The following is an 18781-nucleotide window of genomic DNA, read 5'->3' on the forward strand; positions in this document are numbered from 1 at the left end:
TTTTTTAGAAATTTAGATCTTTTAAGCTATGGGCTAGATCTTGATTCATGTAATTGGTAAGAGCCTGGGGTCATTAGTAGTGTCCTTTCAGTCTTTATATGTAACAAACATTTTTGTTAATGACTACCAACACTTATCCAGGTACCAATGGCTAATGCCTACAATACTAGCCATTATTTGGGAGGCTGAGATGGATAGGATCATGGTTCCAGGCTAGCTTGAGCAAGTTGTTCAAAAAAAAAAAACACAGTGCAAAACGGACTAGAGGGTTTGGCTTAAGCAGTAGAGCGCCCAATTTGCAAGCGTAAAGTCCTGAATTCAAATTCTGGCCCTACTTAAAAATTACCAAAAACCTGTCCATGTCACAATGAACCTCAAATGGTACTGAGGGATGAGATTAGGCCTATATGGCACAGATATATAAAGAAAATGTCATGATATTTTCTCAATACTTCTAAAACACAGACCATAAACAATTTCATGCAATTACAAAAATGAAAACAAAAGAATCTTTCTTCTCTATTTGTAGAAATCATATGTTGTAAATAATATTTTCACCTTAACATTCACATTGCATTCATACTTCAATAAATATGATTGCCCCAAACAATCATTAAGACAGCAAGGTTCACTGCTATTTAGAAGTCAAGACTGCACTGGAGCTAAGAAATGTAGAGATTTCTACAAACAAATGCAGGTTGAATATCTCATGTCTGAAATGCTCAAGACCAGAAGCATTTCAGAATTTGGATTTTTTCATATTTTAGAATATATCCACATGAATATGCCTGATTCAAAATCTGAAACTTTTTGAGTGTTCAACCTGTAACTTATTTGCTTGTATACATGAAGCTGTCTAAACTTATTCTCACTTGGTTTACTAAATATTGCCTAGTATATTATTCAAAATAGGTCATGCTTTAAAAACCAGAATTAACTCTCCAAAGCTCTAAACAAAAATTTTTTTTGCAACACTTGAAAAATGAGAGAGGGAACAAAACTTACCTTTATCTGAGATAATTTATGTTTCTACATTTCAAAAGTAAGTATAGACTGGAGATTTTTTACTTTCAAGATTTTTGTTTTCAAAAATAGACCAAAGAATTTTGCTCTCCTATTCTCAATTCCTAACATTAACTTAACCTAGATATGGCCTGAACCATAAAAATTTACAAGTAGAGGATAAATAACTCCACAAATTTCTATGTTTTATACATTCATCAAAAAGTTCGGATGTGCTACCACTGAACAGAAAAAGGAACAGGACTCAAAAAGCAGAGAAAGTCTGGCACCAGTGGCTCATGCCTATAATCCTAGCTACTCAGGAGTCAGAGATCAGGAGGATCATGGTTCAAAGCCAGCCCGGGCAAATAGTTTGCTAGACCCTATCTTGAAAATACCCAACCCAAAACAGGCCTGGAAGAGTGTCTCAAATGGTACAGTGCCTGCCTGACAAGCGTGAGGCCCTGAGTTTAAACCCTAATACAGACAAAAAAAAAGCAGAGAAAATGAAAGATCTAAATGAGTGTGTGAATAAGTGTGTGTGTGTGTGTGTGTGTGTGTGTGTGTGTGTGTGTGTAGGAATCAGGCATTAAGCCATGCAGAGCTTAGTGGTTAGTGAGTTTTCAAAATACTGTAGAAACATAGAAAATCACTATGAAAGAAATGTTCCATTTAAGTGGAGAGCCAGGTGTTATGCAGGATGTGCTAAGGACCATTGAGGTTTCAAAATTTCTCAAAGCCCTCATTTTTCTCTTTTCAGGTATGATAGAATGGAAGTGTATTTCAAAGTAATCAAATAAAAATTTTGCTACTAAAAAGAAAAAATATGATCTGGTTCATTAAGCAATAGTCACAAAATAAATGTCAGTATAAACCCTAAACAATCCTGCTTCCCTCTTCCTAAAGTTTCCATGTATCTTTTGGCTAGTAAACTTAGTGAGGTTAAAGGGCACATTGCAAATCACACAAGGGTCAAAGGAATTAATTCTACTTTCAGAGGTTCTCTTCCCATGTAGCAAATCATCTTTTCTAAGTTCTGTGAATATAGACTAGTTGCAAGTATCTCTGGCAGCCACTTTGCAATTCCATGCCCTTGGTCAGAAGGTAGAGAACCCATAACTGTACTAATTCTTTTCTATGGTTAAAAACTATTTTATAGCTTATGAGTTTTGTCCCACTGAAGGTGAGTCAGAAGCATTATCTGTTTGGTATGGCTGTTCCAATACCAAACAGACCTCAGCAGTCTTAAATCTGCATAGCAGATAAATATGCATAGTAGAGAAGGGGGGGTGGTAAAATGGTTCCTCTCTATAGCAGTGCTTCCCAAAGGGTGCTCTGAAGACCACCTACATTGAAATAACCCAGGGTTCTTATTAAAATGCACATTCTTGGGCCCCCCACCAGTCCTAGCATAGCACAATAACCAGAGGTAGGACTTGGAGTTTTATTTTTAATTGAGAAGAATCACCCCACAGGTGATTCTAATGTACATAGAAGTTTGAGTTTCATTGTCTATAAAATATGGAGGTGGATATCAGAATCCCCAAGGAATTGTCTTAGAATATACATGCCTAAGCCATAGTTCTAGGCAAAGAAAGTCAAAATGGTCTCTGTGGATAGGCCTGGGCATCTGTAGTGGCAGTTAGGAAAGACAGCTAATGTGATGCTAGTAAACCAGGTACTGTATTAAAACATTTACATGCATCATTCATTTAATCCCTCAAAACCCCTTCAAGGTAGGTACTATTATTATCTTCATTGTGCACATATAGTAACTGATACAGGCTTATAAAAATTAGGTGGCTTGCCCCAGAGCCAATAAGTGGTGATACTGAATGATACTGATTGAGTTCCCCTGCCCTAGAAATGTATTTCAGGTCCTTTCCGGGTTCTTAACATCCTAAAAGTACTTTGATCCTCTCACATGGCAAGGCTTACAGATCCCAGGAGGATGCTGTCCTTTCCTTCACTGGGCTCAGAATTGGGGAGCTGTTTTTCAATAACCCAAAAAAGATTAACCCACAAAGGAAGTGAAAAGCAACTAAATAAAGAAGAGGTGCACAAGGTTCTTAGTCAAATAATTTCAGTCCTGCTCAGGGGAAAGATGGTGAGAAAAACACTTTTAGAATTAAGAAAAAGAAGCTTGCATTCAGACTCCAGATTTTTTCCAATTCTAAAGATGTGGGAGGCCCTTCATAAACAACAAAATGCTTTTGGTCAAATTAAAGCATTAAAAATTAATGCTTACATGATAACCCATATGTTTGACTTTATAGCCCAAAGAAAATTCTTGTGGGTGTTCAGAAAATTTGCTAGTGACCTGACAGCTGGCTATTTCAGAAAATGAAATTTCACAGTCCAAAGAGCAGTTTAGTTTAGTAGCAATTATTTAAGAGCTGGGAGGAGTGACATACAATGTGAACTAAATGAATTTAAGCACCATCTCTCAACATATGGATCCAATAATTTTGTTTATTGAAATGTAGTGGGTGTGGGGCAATCTAAAAGCAGAACAGTCTAATGGAAAGATCTGAAGGTGGAGCCAAAGGAGCAAGAGAAAAAAAAAGCACATACCAATATCTACTTTAGCCATTTTCCTCAAATTAGGACTCACTCTGTGCTGCTTTCAGCTCCGTTCATATCAGACTCTCACCCACAAACACACAAACGCCCTCTGATGTGCAGGGTTCCTAATTAGTCTCCAACAACACCTGGCTCTACTCTGCTGCTAAAGTTTCAGTTATACCCTATGGTACTTAAAGCTACAAAACACCAACAGAAAAACAAAACATGGTTATATCACCTCCAACCATATTTAAGATTGATGTATTGATTAAACCTCACTGCAACCTCCAAAGTGAAATATTACCCCTGCCATGGGTCCATTTTATCATTTTCCTTCTCCAGCCCTTTCTGGCCTCTTACTTTGCATGTCATCTCTGTCATCCTTCTCCCTGTATCACTGCCTACATAAACATTCATGTTCTTTCACAGCTTTTACATTTGAACAATATTCATTTTATAGGCATTACAAGTAAAATACATGGTCCTGCAAGGAATATTACAGTTCTGCTTCAGGCCTGCATACTTTATGATGTCAACAAGATAGAACCATTAATTTACACTTTTGTGCTCAGTAGGGGGCCATATAATATTCTACATATATTTAGTTCTCCAGAATGTAGCTTAATCAATATGGCACTTCAGGCAACCTGAATACTGAAGGCAACATTAAAAGTAAGATTGTCAGACCAAGAAATTTTATACCTGCTTATGGGGGTTTAACTGCCTTGGTAGCTACAAAAGGTATATATATTTAGAAGATTATTGTAAAGCCAATGATAGAAAAGAGTCAAACTGATGTGTATAAAAGGTATTGAGGAGGAAAGAAGTCTATGCTTAGGACCCCAAGACTGGGACTTCTAGGCTCTAATCCTGGCCTGCCAACTTTGATACTGTGGTGGTTTCAATGATGTGTTCTATGAATGCCATTAGACATTTTATTTTATTTTGGGATTTTGACTGGGATTTGAACTCGGGGTTTCATGTTTGCCAGACAGGTGCTCTTACCCCTTGAGCCACTCCACCAGCCCTCTTTTCATGATTTTTTTCTAAACTATTTGCCTTGGGCTGGTTCGAACCATGATCCTCCTGATCTCTGCCTGCTGAGTAGCTAGGATTACAGGCTTGAGCCACCAGCACCCAGCTGCTATTAGACATTTTTAAAGTGAATGCCTCATATAGGAAAAGCTGGAGTACCACCTTGAACCAACTATCGACCTTCTCCATGTCTCAGTTTCAGCAATTGGCAAGTGAGATGGGGCAGTTAAACCACTCACCTGTAAGGATCTTTGAGTCCTGTGGTTCCACAATTTTAGTTCCAGGCTTTTTTTTTCTCTCAAAAGGGCTGTTTTGAGGCTCAAATGAAATATTCGATATGCAAGTGCAATAAAAGTTTTAAACTGCTATACAGATGTAAAAGTGTTTTAAATTATGCACCTCCAAATATAACCAACAACTTGTATGTGCCCTCCCAAACAAAACAAATGGACTACTGAGCTTCGATTTCCAATTAGTCTCAAGATACACGACTTTGCTTCATTTCAATTTTCAGAAGCAAAAGGACCCAAAAGTTCAAATTATGATCTTTATTAAGAAGGTACTAAGCCATTTAGAAATGCTGAGCACATCTTGTGGCTAGGCCATTTTTTTCACTGCTGTGTGGGTCTCCCAAATAGCTTTTTCTGTGAAGACTAATAAAAATGATGGGAGAGTTGAAACTGAACAGAATTAGATTAAATTCCAATCTATATTCTGCAAGGTTTTTTGTGCATGTGTATATAAGCATACTTTCCTACATGCCACTAATCTATTCACATGGTTTGTAGAGCAGCCATTAGTTAATAGGTATCGGCATGTGATTAATATTTAGGTGTTTGAAAATTCATGTGGTGCATGCCTGTGAGTATGTATCAAGAGGCTAAATCTGCATACTCACCTCAGGAACTTGGGGGGATGTAAAGGTGAGACCAGAATCTTATTTGCATGAAGGATGCTAGCTAAGGCCTCTCTATCTCCCAAAGAGAAACACAGCAGAAGACCTTCTTTAACTAAACAAACATCCTTTAAGAGCCAAATATGTGCCGTACACTGTACTAACATCTGAAAACACAGACACGAAAAAAGAAATGCCCTTTTCCTAAAAGTTCCTGAATTCTAAAAGAAAGAGAAAGGATCAGCTCCCATGACACTTAGACTTAGATTCCAGCATAAAGAATAGAAGGCAAAAAACTACCCTGAGGGCATGGTTAGGGACATCTGTGCCAGCTGAAAACAAGAAATTTAAAGGATATACTTGAAAATTTTTATTTAACCTAAAGTGTACCACTTTCTGCCTAAATAATACTGCATTAGGAACTTTCTTTTGTGAAATCTCTTTTCAAGGCAGGCAATCTTTGCTGCTATTTACACAACTACAAAAGTAGATAAGGCCAAGTGCAGCCATACCAGTTGCTGTGATTTGCTAATGCACAGAAATGCTTGAATTTAATTAAAGCAAACACCACAAATGCTTACATGCTATGGACTAACAAATTCTTTCAGTGTACCCAACTAGCACACAGGATGGACTCCTAAGGCCCACCTGAAATGAGAAGCATGAAGTGATTTAAAATGTGTACATACAAAGAACAGTTAAAACTACCATGAATTTGATTTTCCATTTATATTAAGTGTTGTTATACTTTATTCCAATCTGATGAACAATCAACAATCTTACAGCTTCTTTTATAGACATAAATATACATATATAGACCTTATTTATATATACTTTGCATACCATAAATTTGTCCACTTAAATTATCTAACTCAGTAGTTTTAGAACATTCACAGTTATGCAATCATCACATCAATTGTAAACATTTTTATCATTCCAAAAAGAAACCCAATACCAATTAGCAGTTATACCTCATTCACCCAAATTCATGGACCAAGCCCAGGTTTAGGCAACTACTAATCTGCTTACTGTCTGTATTGATTTGCCTATTCTGAGCACTCCATGTGAAGAGAATCATATAATAAATTGTGTTTTGTGTCTGGTTCCTTTCACTTAGCATAATGTTTCCAAAATTCATCCACTCTGCAGCAGATATCAGTACTTAATTCCTTTTTTTACTGATATAATATTCCATAGTATATACCACAATTTGATTATCCATTTGCTAGTTGACAGACATTGGTTTGTTTACACTCTTTTGCTATTATGAGTAATTACAGTTTCTTGTATCAGTTTCAAATTAACAAACACGTCACTAAGCACTGATCCAGACATTAAGAAATACTACTCTTCATAAGCTGACCATTCCCTAATTCTGTGACACCAAACTCAGTACAACATATATGGAAACTGGATAATAGGTCTTCAATAGGCAGTGACTCTATGAATTAATGAATGACAGAACTCTTTCCTTCAACTCCATTTCTCCAATCACATCCCTACTAGTGCCACCTGTATATCATGTCAGTGAATGTTAGAGCTGGAGAAGACCATGGAGTCCATAATTTCTCAAAGTGTGTTTCAAGAACCGCATGTATCAGAACCACCAGGGAAGCTTATTACAAATGCCTATTTTTCTCCTCCCCCATCCCAGGGAATCTGATTCAATAAATGTGAGTGTGAGGCCACAGGAACTGCCTCAGTCACAAGTACTTCAGGTAATTCAAATGCATACTAAAATTTGAGAATCATTGATCTAGGTCAATCTCACCACTCTATACAGGAAGAAATTTAGGGCTATTTGGGAAACCTGCTACTCGAGTTTACAGAACATGGTAGAGGTGCAGCAAAAGGGAATTGACATTAGGAATTCTAATATAGCACTTTCCATTACCTTTGGTACCCTCTTTTATCCATCTCCTTGTTTTCCCTCTGAATATATGCCTCCATCGCAGACTTGCTCTGTGTCAGTTTGATATACCTTAAGTACTCAGTAAAACAGTATCATTTTCTTAAGCTTGGTACTGTGTGAACTAAATGAATAAAGGGTGTCCTTTCTTGGCAGTGTTTGTTGAAAGTATAAAGTAACAAATACAAGGCCCAAGAAAAGAATACCAGTCCCAGGAGGAGATCTCTGTGGTTCCTGACCCAAATGTTGAAAAAGAGCCCCTAACTGGAAAACAGTCTTCAACCATGGGCTTTGGTGACTAAAGAAGCTGTGTAATGACATTTCCTAACTAAGGTCCTGAAACCACACTGCACACCCACTGTGATCTATTTAAAGGAGCCAGGTCTTTTTTCTTTTAGAAAACACTTTCTGCCAAGTTTTCTATCAGAGGGAAATTATAAAGTAGGTGAGCTACAGCCATGACTAAAAGGTAATGGAAATTTTTCTAAGTGAAATTTGCTATGCTTATCAAACTTTGCAATAGGAAAAAAATGGGGGTAACCATTAACTAACTTTCTTTTGTTTGCTTTTTAATTGCAAAAGTAGTGATTTGTTGTGAGTAAAAAAAAAGAAGAAAAATCAATCACCTCTCCTTTCACCTTCTGTTCTTCTTTCTATAATGTATCAATTTGGAATCAAGTTTTCCTTATTTTTCTATACTTGTATAAATTAAATATCACTTTACATATCTACTTTTTGTATCTTTTGTATAAGTAATCTCTCTCTAATATTTCTAATTCAACATCACACAGTCTCTTCTAACTTTTCTCCTTTCTATATTTACTCCTGCCTTCCTGACAGTGAGAAACCTATTCCTATTATTCTTAACAGATTTTCTCATTTTCCTAGTAGGTGGTCAACTGTCTGGCCTTGCTCAGGCTGGGGTTCCACCTATAAGCCCTCTTTGTATGGGTCCTGGCCTCTTCAGGGCTACAGTCCCTCAGATGCCCTGCTCATGTATGTTCAAGACACTGATAGCCTGCCTAACCACCCTGTTCTCATGTTCTCCTCACATAGACCCCGACCACCCTTGTACTATATCCTCACCTCACAATGCTACTTAATTTTATCTGTCATTCCCTGATGCTTCCTTTCCTACATAGTTTAATTCTTGGTTCTTCACTTCCACAACTTGTGCTATCTTTAACTTCTTATTCTATTGTCCTCCCATTGAATCCTTCTGACAAAACTCAGCCCTGGATCAAATGAACTGTTCACGGTCTCCATTCTCATACCTAAGCACAACTTGTAAAAACTATACATATAAATTCATGATCTCCATCTTCATTTGAGTCCTCAGGGTTACCTACATATTGTTGTGTGTTTACTTATTCCCTCTTTCCTCCAAGCTCCAGTGCTCCACTTAGCTACTTCAATTGTCCTTCCCAACTTACCTTTCAATTCACTCTCAATGAATAACATTGCCTGCTACTTTATAGAGAAAACAGAAGTCGGATGAATGCTCTTTCAACTCCTTCCACCAGACCTATGAAATACACATATATTCCTTGTTCCTCTTTCTCCTTGGTTAAAATGGGGAAAAATCCTTCTTACTGTCCAATGTTAATCTCTCTATCTATGAGGATATCTAAGGGCATGAAATTCCTGAAAACAGGATCCAGTGGAATTATTAACTTTGAATACAACATTGGGGAGTTAGGTCAGTAGGGGAAAGAAGAGAAAGGGGAAGGAGACAGAAGAGGAGAGAAAGAATACGGCTAGAAAGACAAGTCTGACAGTGAAGTAAAAGGCATGTAAAGAATGTAGCCTAAGATGTGTGGTGAATGTTTCAAATAGCTACCATAGAGAAACAGATGAGAGAGAAGGTCAGTCTTCCTAAAAGTCTTCCTAGAAGCTCTGCAGCTGCCAGCCATGATTGTAGACAGGCACTGATTTAGCCACAGGTCCTGACATAGGCATGATCTTCACTAAAGGAGTTCAGCCATATAAATGTTAGAGCAAAGAAACTAGTCATTGGATTGATTTAAGAATGGAGGTTTTTCTGAACAGATCTAGTGGTTAGATGATGAGTTCAAAATTAGATGAGGATATTAGCAAGAAGAATCCTAAACTACAGAGTTTTGGATGGATAAGAAAGGAAGCAATATTACAAATCAGTAGCCAGGCTCATATTGGAAGTTACTATACATTTAAGCTTCTGAAGAAAAAGTTTCAATAGTGTTACTCCATCATTGCTTTAGGTGCAAAATGTAGTTATCTTAATGTAAAGAGAATGCAATTACTGCCTCCAAATAATAATTAATCTTTTTGATTAGTATGTACTGTGGTACTAATAACTTAGCATACTTGTTTGAAAAGATAAAATTAAAGAGTTGATTAGTATTTTGCTTGTGATTCAATCTGAGCTTTAATTTTAATATATGATGCATTTTGTGATTTTAATATAATGTATTTTGTGATTATAGAAATAACAATACTAATTGTACAAAATTTGAAAGCTCTAAAAATGATTTATTACTAATTTTAACATATGCATGTGTGTAAAATTTTGTGTCATATTTAAATTCATAGTTTTTAAATCTAGTCTGGCTTGGCTTTCACCTACAACAATCATTTCAATATCTCTGTGACTTTAGGCAAATTTCTGAATTTTTCTGTGTCTCAGACTCCTTTTATGAAAATATTAATAAAAATATTACCAGGCTGGTGGTACAACTCAGTGGTAGAACATTTGTCCACCATCACAAGGCCCTGGGTTTGATTGCTAGCATCACAAAAATACTATCCACCTCCCTCCAGATAAAATAAATTATGAGACTTAAATGAGCTAATACATATAAAGCTCTTAAAGTGGTGCTCAAACACAGTGTCAGAATCAACCACTAAAAGGAATATTAAATACAAACTAGGAAGTGGACCTCAGGGAAATGGACCCTCCCATTTCCTAGAAAGCTTAAATCAGATATTTTGTCCAATATGTGGCTTTCTGGCTTTCCTTCCCAGAATAAGGCCAGATGTGATTTTGTTGATGCTGAGACTGGGTCAAGAACCAGGAAAGCTTGCTCATTCCAAACAATACCTTAAATGGAAAGATACTGATGGTTATCATAAGTTTTCCCTCCCAAATGGTGACACAGATGCTGAATATAAAAAAACTAATGACACGGGGTGTGTGGGGGGGAATCAGCTGTGTTTCAGGGTCTGGTAAAACTGGTCCCTGTGCAGACAGTGGTATCAACAGCTATAACTCTATAGGGAACCAGGAAGCAGGGTAAGCCTATACTAAGATTGCATCTGCTCCCACCTTATGAAGCTTTAATCCTTGTCTAATCAAATCAGGAAATCACAGTGTATGCTCCTTTCTCCACCAATCCATAACCTTCCATAAACACTATTACCAAGTGGTGTGATCTGGAATAGTGCAATAACTGTATAAATGTATAGAATACATACATGTTTATAATATAAAAAATAAGACTCCAAATAATGCTGTTTTATTTGTAGGTAGTTAGTTGATGCAAAATTGTATTTTGGAGTAAATACAGACCTTTATCAAATATTATAATTATTTATTCCACTTTATCTTCATTTATTACTGTCTCATATTTTACACATATATATTTTTAATATTTATGTTAAATTACCTGAGGTTTTTATTTCTTCCTGTTATTAGAGAATGTTTCTCCTGAGTTACTTTTTCAAATTATATACTTCCCCAAATAATATGTTTTCCATATTTTTACACTTAACTCTTGAATTCTGAAGTTTGCATTTAACTTTGACCAGCTGACCTTATAAATTATACAAGCATAATAACTACCACCATGCATTGAACATTTAAGCATTTCATACTGAGATAAGCATTTTATGTGCATTATATGCTTTCATTTTTGTCACCGTAAATATAAATAATTAAAAGCACAAAAACAATTTTTAAAAGCAAATCCAAAAAGCCCTTTACCTATAATTAACACTTTGGTGAAAATTGTTCTATACATTTCATAGGCTTTTTTGCAATGTTAATGTACAGAAGTACATAGAAACAATATACAGGTAAGGAAATTGAATTATGCCACTTTGTGTCCTATCTTGTCTGTTAAATTATATTTACAAATATATTTCCATATCTAGAAATGTAGTTCTACATTGTCTTCAATGTGTACAAAGGAATGGAACTGGTACATCCCAGCTGAATTAGTCAGTTCACTCTTATAGCCATTTCAGTTGTTTCCAAACCTTTGTTATCATGAGCAAACCAAACAACTTCATCTATACATATTTTAGCATTTGAATTTATATTCTTATGATAAATTCATAGCAAAATTGTGAGATCATAGAAAGTGTTTGATATTTTTATACGGATTGTCAACCCAATCTCTGGAAGTAGAATAATTTGAATGGTACTTTCTATCTTCCAAATCCCCACAGCCTAGTCAACACTGTGTTGTTAATCTTTCAGTATTTTTTAGTATTCATTCTCTTGTGACTATTCTTTCCATAAACTTCCCCTTTTTTCTATTAGATTTATTTTGTAATTGATGTGCAGCAGTTCTTTGCATATTAAAAGTATCTACCCATTGTTATATGTCACAGACATTTTCCTAGTTGGTTGATTGTTTTTTAACCTTGATTGTAGTATTTTTCCATACAGTTTTTTTGAAGGTTAAGTGCATTAATCTTTTCCTTTAAGTTTTCAGTTTTAATAAAATAATTTAAAGGCCTTCTCCATATTAAGGCTATAAAAATCATAAAGTAAAGATGTTTAAAATAATATAAAATATTTTGAATATCATTATTGCTTCATTTTTCGATGTCTTTTCACATTTAAATCTTTGATTCAGCTTGAATTAACTTTGTTTAAACAGCAAGTACAGGTGTAGTTTTATTAAATTTCCCCTCAGTGACTAGCTATGTTGTCCTTAACCACATTTATTGAAAAATCCATCTTTCCCTTCCCCATGGATTTCAGGTGCCTGTTTATCATTTCTTAAAATTCACAGTATACTTGTGTCTATTTCTTTGGATGTGATGCTGTTATATTAATATATCTGTTCCTATACAAATACCACAGTATTTTAATCATTGTAATTTCTAGTGCAAATTGTATGTAGGTCAGAAAAGTTCCTTATAATTTTTGTAATTTCATGTGGAATTTATTTTAGTGTTTGATGTGATGCAAATATCTATTTTCCCCAAATAGAGTCAATGTGATTGTTATAATGTCACTAACTTACTTGTGTCTGAGAAAGAAAGGAAGTGGTAGCACTATGAACTTTGAATAACTCCACTAAGTCCATGACAGCAGTCACCTTTGTGAACATGTTTCTGTTACAAATAAATGTCAAGAAAAGGGCTGATCACAGTGGCTCATGCCTGTAATCCCAGCTACTTGGGAGGCAGAGATAGAAGGATTGTAGTTTGACTACAGCTCAAAGGGAAAAGAAGTTAGCAAGACCCTGTCTCAAAGAACCAACCAGGCATGGTGGTCCATATCTGTAATCCTTGTTACATAGTAGGCATAGGCAGAAGGATCAAAGTCCAACATGTGTTAGCTCACACCTTGAAGTTCAGACTATTTTTTTCTTTACTTTTGCATCTTATTACTCAAGAGCTCAAATTTGATTTTTTTTATCTCTTCCACTTAATCACAGTGCATGCTCACAGTACTTCTCAAATGCAGAAGAAAGTATATGCACAATTTTTCTAGCAGTCCCTGCTGTGATCATTACTACCATAGTTACAGAAATATCCAAATATAAACAAGAAAATGTATTTTCCCCTTAAACTATCATCATACTGCTACAACCTGTCATGGAATCTACTCGGACCATCACTCTGCACACGGTGATGACTTCACTTAAAGGACAGATGTGAACAAACAATTTTGTTTTTACTGAAGTATATGATCATTTCAACCATATTTTTGGTTCATTTTCTTTCTCAGTTTTCCCCCTTCTTTCCAAATAGCAAATACTTGGCACTGAGTCATTTCACTAAATTATACAGACCAAGATATTTAATAAAGGGAAGGTTATTATTTTAAACAAAACTGGAATTGCCACTTTATAATTCATCTCGATTACATGGTCATGTTCTTTCAAGTATGTCTTCTTAAAGTTAAATAAAATGTCAATCAGTTTTACACCTGTGGAGTCATGTTTTAAGTGGGTCATATGGGCTGTTCCCCAGTTAGCCACACTATCAGTTCATCCTGGTAAGCAGCATGTGTATATGGACTCTAATGCTGGTTATTAGCAAACAAGCAGCTTCTACTGATTTAAAGAACTGTGTCTCAGAAAATTACTGGGCAATTCAAGACTCAGGTTTGATTTTACTTATTAACGCCACAGCCCAGGGGCACCTCAATACCTCCCACCCCTTTTAGCCTCTGCACACAGCTGTCCTAGTGCTAAGAACCCCTGGAAATGGAAACTAGCCCATTGCTCAGCCTGAGTTGAGACAGTCCAGAAATCAGAGGGCAGCTATAGTGCAAAGCCCCGTTTAAATCCTAACCCTACTGCTCTGAATGCCTGGCCTTGGCCTTTGGGACAGAAGCAAAAGCCACCGTGGCTTGTCCCTGGTTGCCGCTTGCCCCTCCTTGTTGCCAGCTCGAGCTCAAGGGGGTGAGTTCCAAGCCTCTGATGCTGCAGCCTTTTACCCACATTTAAATGCTTTCTATTTAAGCCATCTGCTTCCATCACGAGTAATTGAGGGCTGTTTAGTCCAGGGCGGCTCGCACATTCAAGAGCACACACGGTGAGCAGGTGGCTCAGAGCTGAAGCCATTGCACCAGGTCCAGCCGCTGCGCGATGCAACAGTAGTGGCCCTGTAGCAGAGGTTGCTTGGCTGAGAAGAGAAGTAGAAAAGGATGGAAAGGGCCAAGGTAGGCGCTTCCGCTGAAGCCTATTCCCAGAAATACCTGGGAATTCCGCCCTCATTTGGTCCCAGGGTAATTGCCCAATTTCTACCTGGGGAAGCAGGCGCGCTGAGAAAAACGTGCTCCGCGTCAGGAGAGGAGGCAAAGGCGAAGTATCTGCGAGCCTGTAGGCACCCTCAAACCGTCACGAACAGCCCAACAGCCCAAGCCTACCTCAGTGGGATGGGGGGGATGGGAGTGTAGGTGATTAGATACTCCCCAAGCCCCACATCTGTCCCTGGACACTTCCTCCTTCCCAGGGATTTTTTATCTGAGGTGATCTTTCGGATCTGTATGATGCCCACCAAATTTGCAAGCCTTTAAGAACATATCCTTCGTCTCTATCTCCTTTTCTTTGGTTCTGCCCTGGCTACACCGTGTGTTTAATAATTTACAACCTGGTTCCCATGACCAGGAAAGGAGGGAAGGAATTCTTGGAAGTCTGCACGAAATGGTGGTAGGTAAGCAGGTGTCACTTCCCCATTCAGGGGACAATATATTCATGAGTAGATTCCTCTCCATTGAACAACACCCCGTGGTAGGCTCCAGTGTACCTTTCAGCTCAGAAGTATATTTCCAATACTTCAGAGCAGTGGCAACTTTTATGGGTGGCCCGGGGTGAGAAAGGCAAACCTCTTTAGTACTGTCTCCCACTAAGTCCCTCGGTCTAAAAGATAGCAGGGGTTGGCTGCAGGAACCAGGAGAAAGCCCTGGAACAGCGAATTATTTTAGCGTACACTTTGTTTTCCAGGTCTCCTTTCCAAAGCATTTTTTTCTTAAATGTCTGATGGTGACAAACCAAGCTGGTTGCTCCACTCCCGAGTCCAAAGCAAGGCAAGTCCCTGGCGAGTGATTGTCCCTACTCTCCCATTCTACGATTCCTCCACAAGGAGTCTGAAGCACAACATGGGTAGACCCGCACTCCTGAACAACTGTGAGGGAACATTCGCTCAACCTGGAAAGCCCGCTCAACAGGCAGTGGGGATTTTTTCCGGGATGAGGAAGGGGCCTCTCATGGTCCCCAAGAGGGTTTCTTCAGGCTCTCAGGGCAGAAACACAGACATAGATCACCAGTGCTCTTCCCTGTTTCACGCTCAGTGGGAATCCCCAAGAGTGGAGCGCAGACTGGGGGAACCCCTTGCTGTTCCTTCTAGGAGTTACCTTGACCACTTCCTAGTGCAGGGTTGGTCTCCTGAACACCTGAAAGATGAGGAGTCAGAAGCGCCCATTGGATAATTGGCTTGCAAGCTGCAAAGCCTGAGCGCCAGCCTCAGAGACCACAAAGATCCCGCCGCGAAAATACAACGCACAGGGTCTCTTGCACCTGACACGCACACCGCGCACGCTCCCACCAGGCGAAGAGCCCGGTCCTTGGGAGCTCTATTCCTTAAACTTTGTAAAGGGGCTTAAGGGAGAGAAAGCAAACTGCCAAGTTTCCCGGAGCAGGGACTAAGGCTGTAGGAGATACTAGAGCCTCTGATGGCCTTGGCCTGCCTGTTCCCTGCTGCCACCTGAGAGCAAAAACACGTTCTCCCCCAACCCTTGGGAGCCAACTCTCCGGTCCGCTAGCCAGCCTTACCTGAGTGTTGTAAGACAATCAGCAATGTCCAGCAGGTCTCAGGCATGTAGTTCCAAGTCCAGGGCGAGATGGCGACCCTGGTTCTGAAGAGCGCGGATTCGGACTTCCTGGGCAGTCAGAGAGGCTGCCCAAAGACAAACGGAGCTGGAGGAGGCCTGGGGAAGACCGCGTCTCCCGAAGCAGAGGACAAAACAGCCCCGCCCGTTTTCTCCACTCCCAGTCCTAGCCAAAGAGAGTGCCAGGAAACTTCTCTACCCAGGGAAGATTTCTAGACTTCAGCAGAGCTGCTGTGGCTTTTGGGGGGAGCTAGAGAGGGAGAGGTTAAGGAGGTTTCCTAAATCATTCAGCCGTTTAGTTCGAATGGCAAGTGCTGCCTCTAGGCTCAGCTACTCTCTTTAAAGTGCCGGTTTCCCAGCCTCTTCTGTGCGACTTTGCTTCAGAGCATCCTTGTTCCAGCTGCACCTTGCCTAGGCCCAGCGGTGCACGCCAAGACGCGGGCTCCTCAGCCTGTGGCCCTAGCGCCCCTCGAGAGGCAAGCAAGCTCCAGAAGGCAGCGGACCCAGCAGATCACCCTGAGGGCGATGCAGGCGGCAGGTGTGAACTCTGCCTGCTCGCTTCCCTCCCAAGCTGCTCTGGCTTTTCCCGGGAACCCTCCAGCCAGTGCGCAAAAGCCCACACGTGCCCGGGCTTCTGAAGAGCGAGAAGTGAAGCTCCAGGCTCGTCTCACATCCTGCCACCGCTGCTGCCGCCTCCAAAATACGACTGGAGTATGGGGTGGGAGGGTAGTGGAAGTCACCCAGAGCCTTGTCTTCGTTGCAAACAGTTTGGTGCCTCCTGGCTGACTGATTGCAATGGGGAGGAGGTGGGAATTAGAGAGAAGCGCTCTGGCACGTCATGGAAAAGGGCTGCTTCTGCTCCTCCCCCCCTTCCACACCCATTTGGATTTGGGAGCGCCGGGAGGGGAGGCAGAGTGAGGAGAGTGGGAAAAGCTGCCAACCCCAAGTCCCCCATCCCCAGGTTTTAAAACGCGCTTCTCTTACCTTTCCGCGAAGAGGGGAAGCGCGTCCCGGCAGCGCCGTCTAGCGTCCGTACCACAACAGGCCGGCATGAAGGGTTGGGGAGAGCGTTCAGCTGGGTGCAGGTGTGGAAAGCCACTAAAGCAAAGTTTTTTGGCTTTCCTGGATCTCAGTTCCAGCCATTGAACAGGTATCTAGTCCAACCAGGTGTTCATCACTGACCAGAACTTAATGTTTTTAAAGACGCAGGCCACCTATTTTTATTTATAACAAAGCTTCGGTACCAGAGAGAACTCCTTTTACCCCCCTTCCACCTAAAAGATCCTTAAGTCTCGGGGTTCTCCAGTCACGCCAGTCATAGGACCAGAAGGAGAGGTTCTGGGACCTGGGGATGGGAGGTGGACTCGCAGGCAGTTAGATGCAGGGCTGCAATCACTCTTCAGCGCGCCTGAGATTCGCCAGCCATGCTCTTAAACACCTGCTCTCCAGTTTCATGCAGCCCCCAAACCACTTTTAGCTTCACAAAGGTGAGGGACTAGGACAGAGGAACCTGCAGGATCTACATTGCTGAGATAAAGTCCCTTTTACACCCCAGGTATCTCCCTGAGCATTCCCCTAAGCTCTCCGCTGAGCTGATTAACACACTTAACAGGATTGCTCATTTAACGGGTCAGCTGAGCAATGTGCGCCAGAATTTGCTGCTACGCTGGGCTCCTATTAATTTGTCTGCCTCTGAGCTTCCCCAGCTGTTCTCCCTAGCCTGCTCCATCGCTCTGCATTACCCACAGAGAACAAGTGAGCCAGTAAGACATGGAGACAGGGACCAGGAGGGAGCAAGCGCTTGGTTCCTGGCGTGAAGTTTAGACCTGCTCCTTTCCAATCAGCTTCCTTGGCCGCTTGACCTCCATTCACAGTCCACTCAACTTTTAAGGCTTGAGCCTGTGTATGATTCAAGTTATTCCTCTCCTCACCTCTCCTGCCAAGCTTATGCTCTCCCCGCCACCACCACTCATATGGTTCATCCTACCCATCAAATCTCAAATTCACCTCCCATCATGGAAAATTGGGGTTAAACCCGGAAATCTAGGAAAGTCGGATGTAAAATAAAAGGTACTTTCTACAGGCGGTAATTAGCAGCACCAAGTTACCATACAGGGTTTTTGTTGTTTACATGTATGGGGGTGGGCTGGGGATGAGCTGTATTTTTAAAACAGGGAAAATGTCCTGCAGTTTCTGCAGACGTTTCTGTTTGTGAACAGCTCTTAGTTTTCAGAAGAAAGCACATTATTCTGACAGGGAAATGTCAACCAGTTCTCCTTTATCTTTTGCTCTGCAGTACATGCAAACTTCCCTCTGCCTGTGTCCTGACCCTGTGCAACCATCGTCACCACTTCTGTCCCAACACTCCACCTCCACTTCCTCCGCCACACCCCCCAGAAAGCCTACATCTCCATTTCTGGTGCTTAACTATGATGTGCTTCCACATATCTGATGAGATCCGCAGTGGAAGAACACCATCTCCTAGGGTCTTATCTTGCTGGTTTGGTCACTGGTGCATACGATATGGTCTTTATCAATGTGCCAGACCTCAGGCTCAGGGCTTAGTTGAATAACTGGTGGGTGAGAACATTTGCAAAGCCCCAAGACCCCACACTTACATTAGGGTGTTAAGGAGCCAGCAGACAGTTTGACCCGACCTCATTCAGGACACTAGCCAATAATATCCCTAAGCAAATTACCAAGTAGAAAACTACATACTTTTAAAACAAACCATGCATTTAAAAAACCTGATCTTGTCCCATCGATTCCTCCTTTCATCTTTTTATAGCCAATTTGACCTAACATCATTCCAACATGCAGTACC

At 40.2% G+C, this 18781-nt stretch overlaps 1 protein-coding gene across 1 annotated transcript in view; it reads right to left on the reverse strand.

Moving 5' to 3' along the window:
* The window catches only part of Il1rapl2 (interleukin 1 receptor accessory protein like 2), a 1059626-nt gene extending 1042894 nt beyond the window's left edge, over positions 1–16732 (reverse strand). Inside the window, exon 1 of the mRNA XM_074063284.1 lies at positions 15902–16732. The gene's annotated coding sequence lies outside the window, so the exon portion shown is untranslated. The remainder of the gene's footprint in view (positions 1–15901) is intronic.
* Positions 16733–18781: the final 2049 nt, after the last annotated feature.

Source organism: Castor canadensis, chromosome X (assembly GCF_047511655.1).
Source record: "Castor canadensis chromosome X, mCasCan1.hap1v2, whole genome shotgun sequence".
Classification (NCBI taxonomy): Eukaryota; Metazoa; Chordata; class Mammalia; order Rodentia; family Castoridae; genus Castor; species Castor canadensis.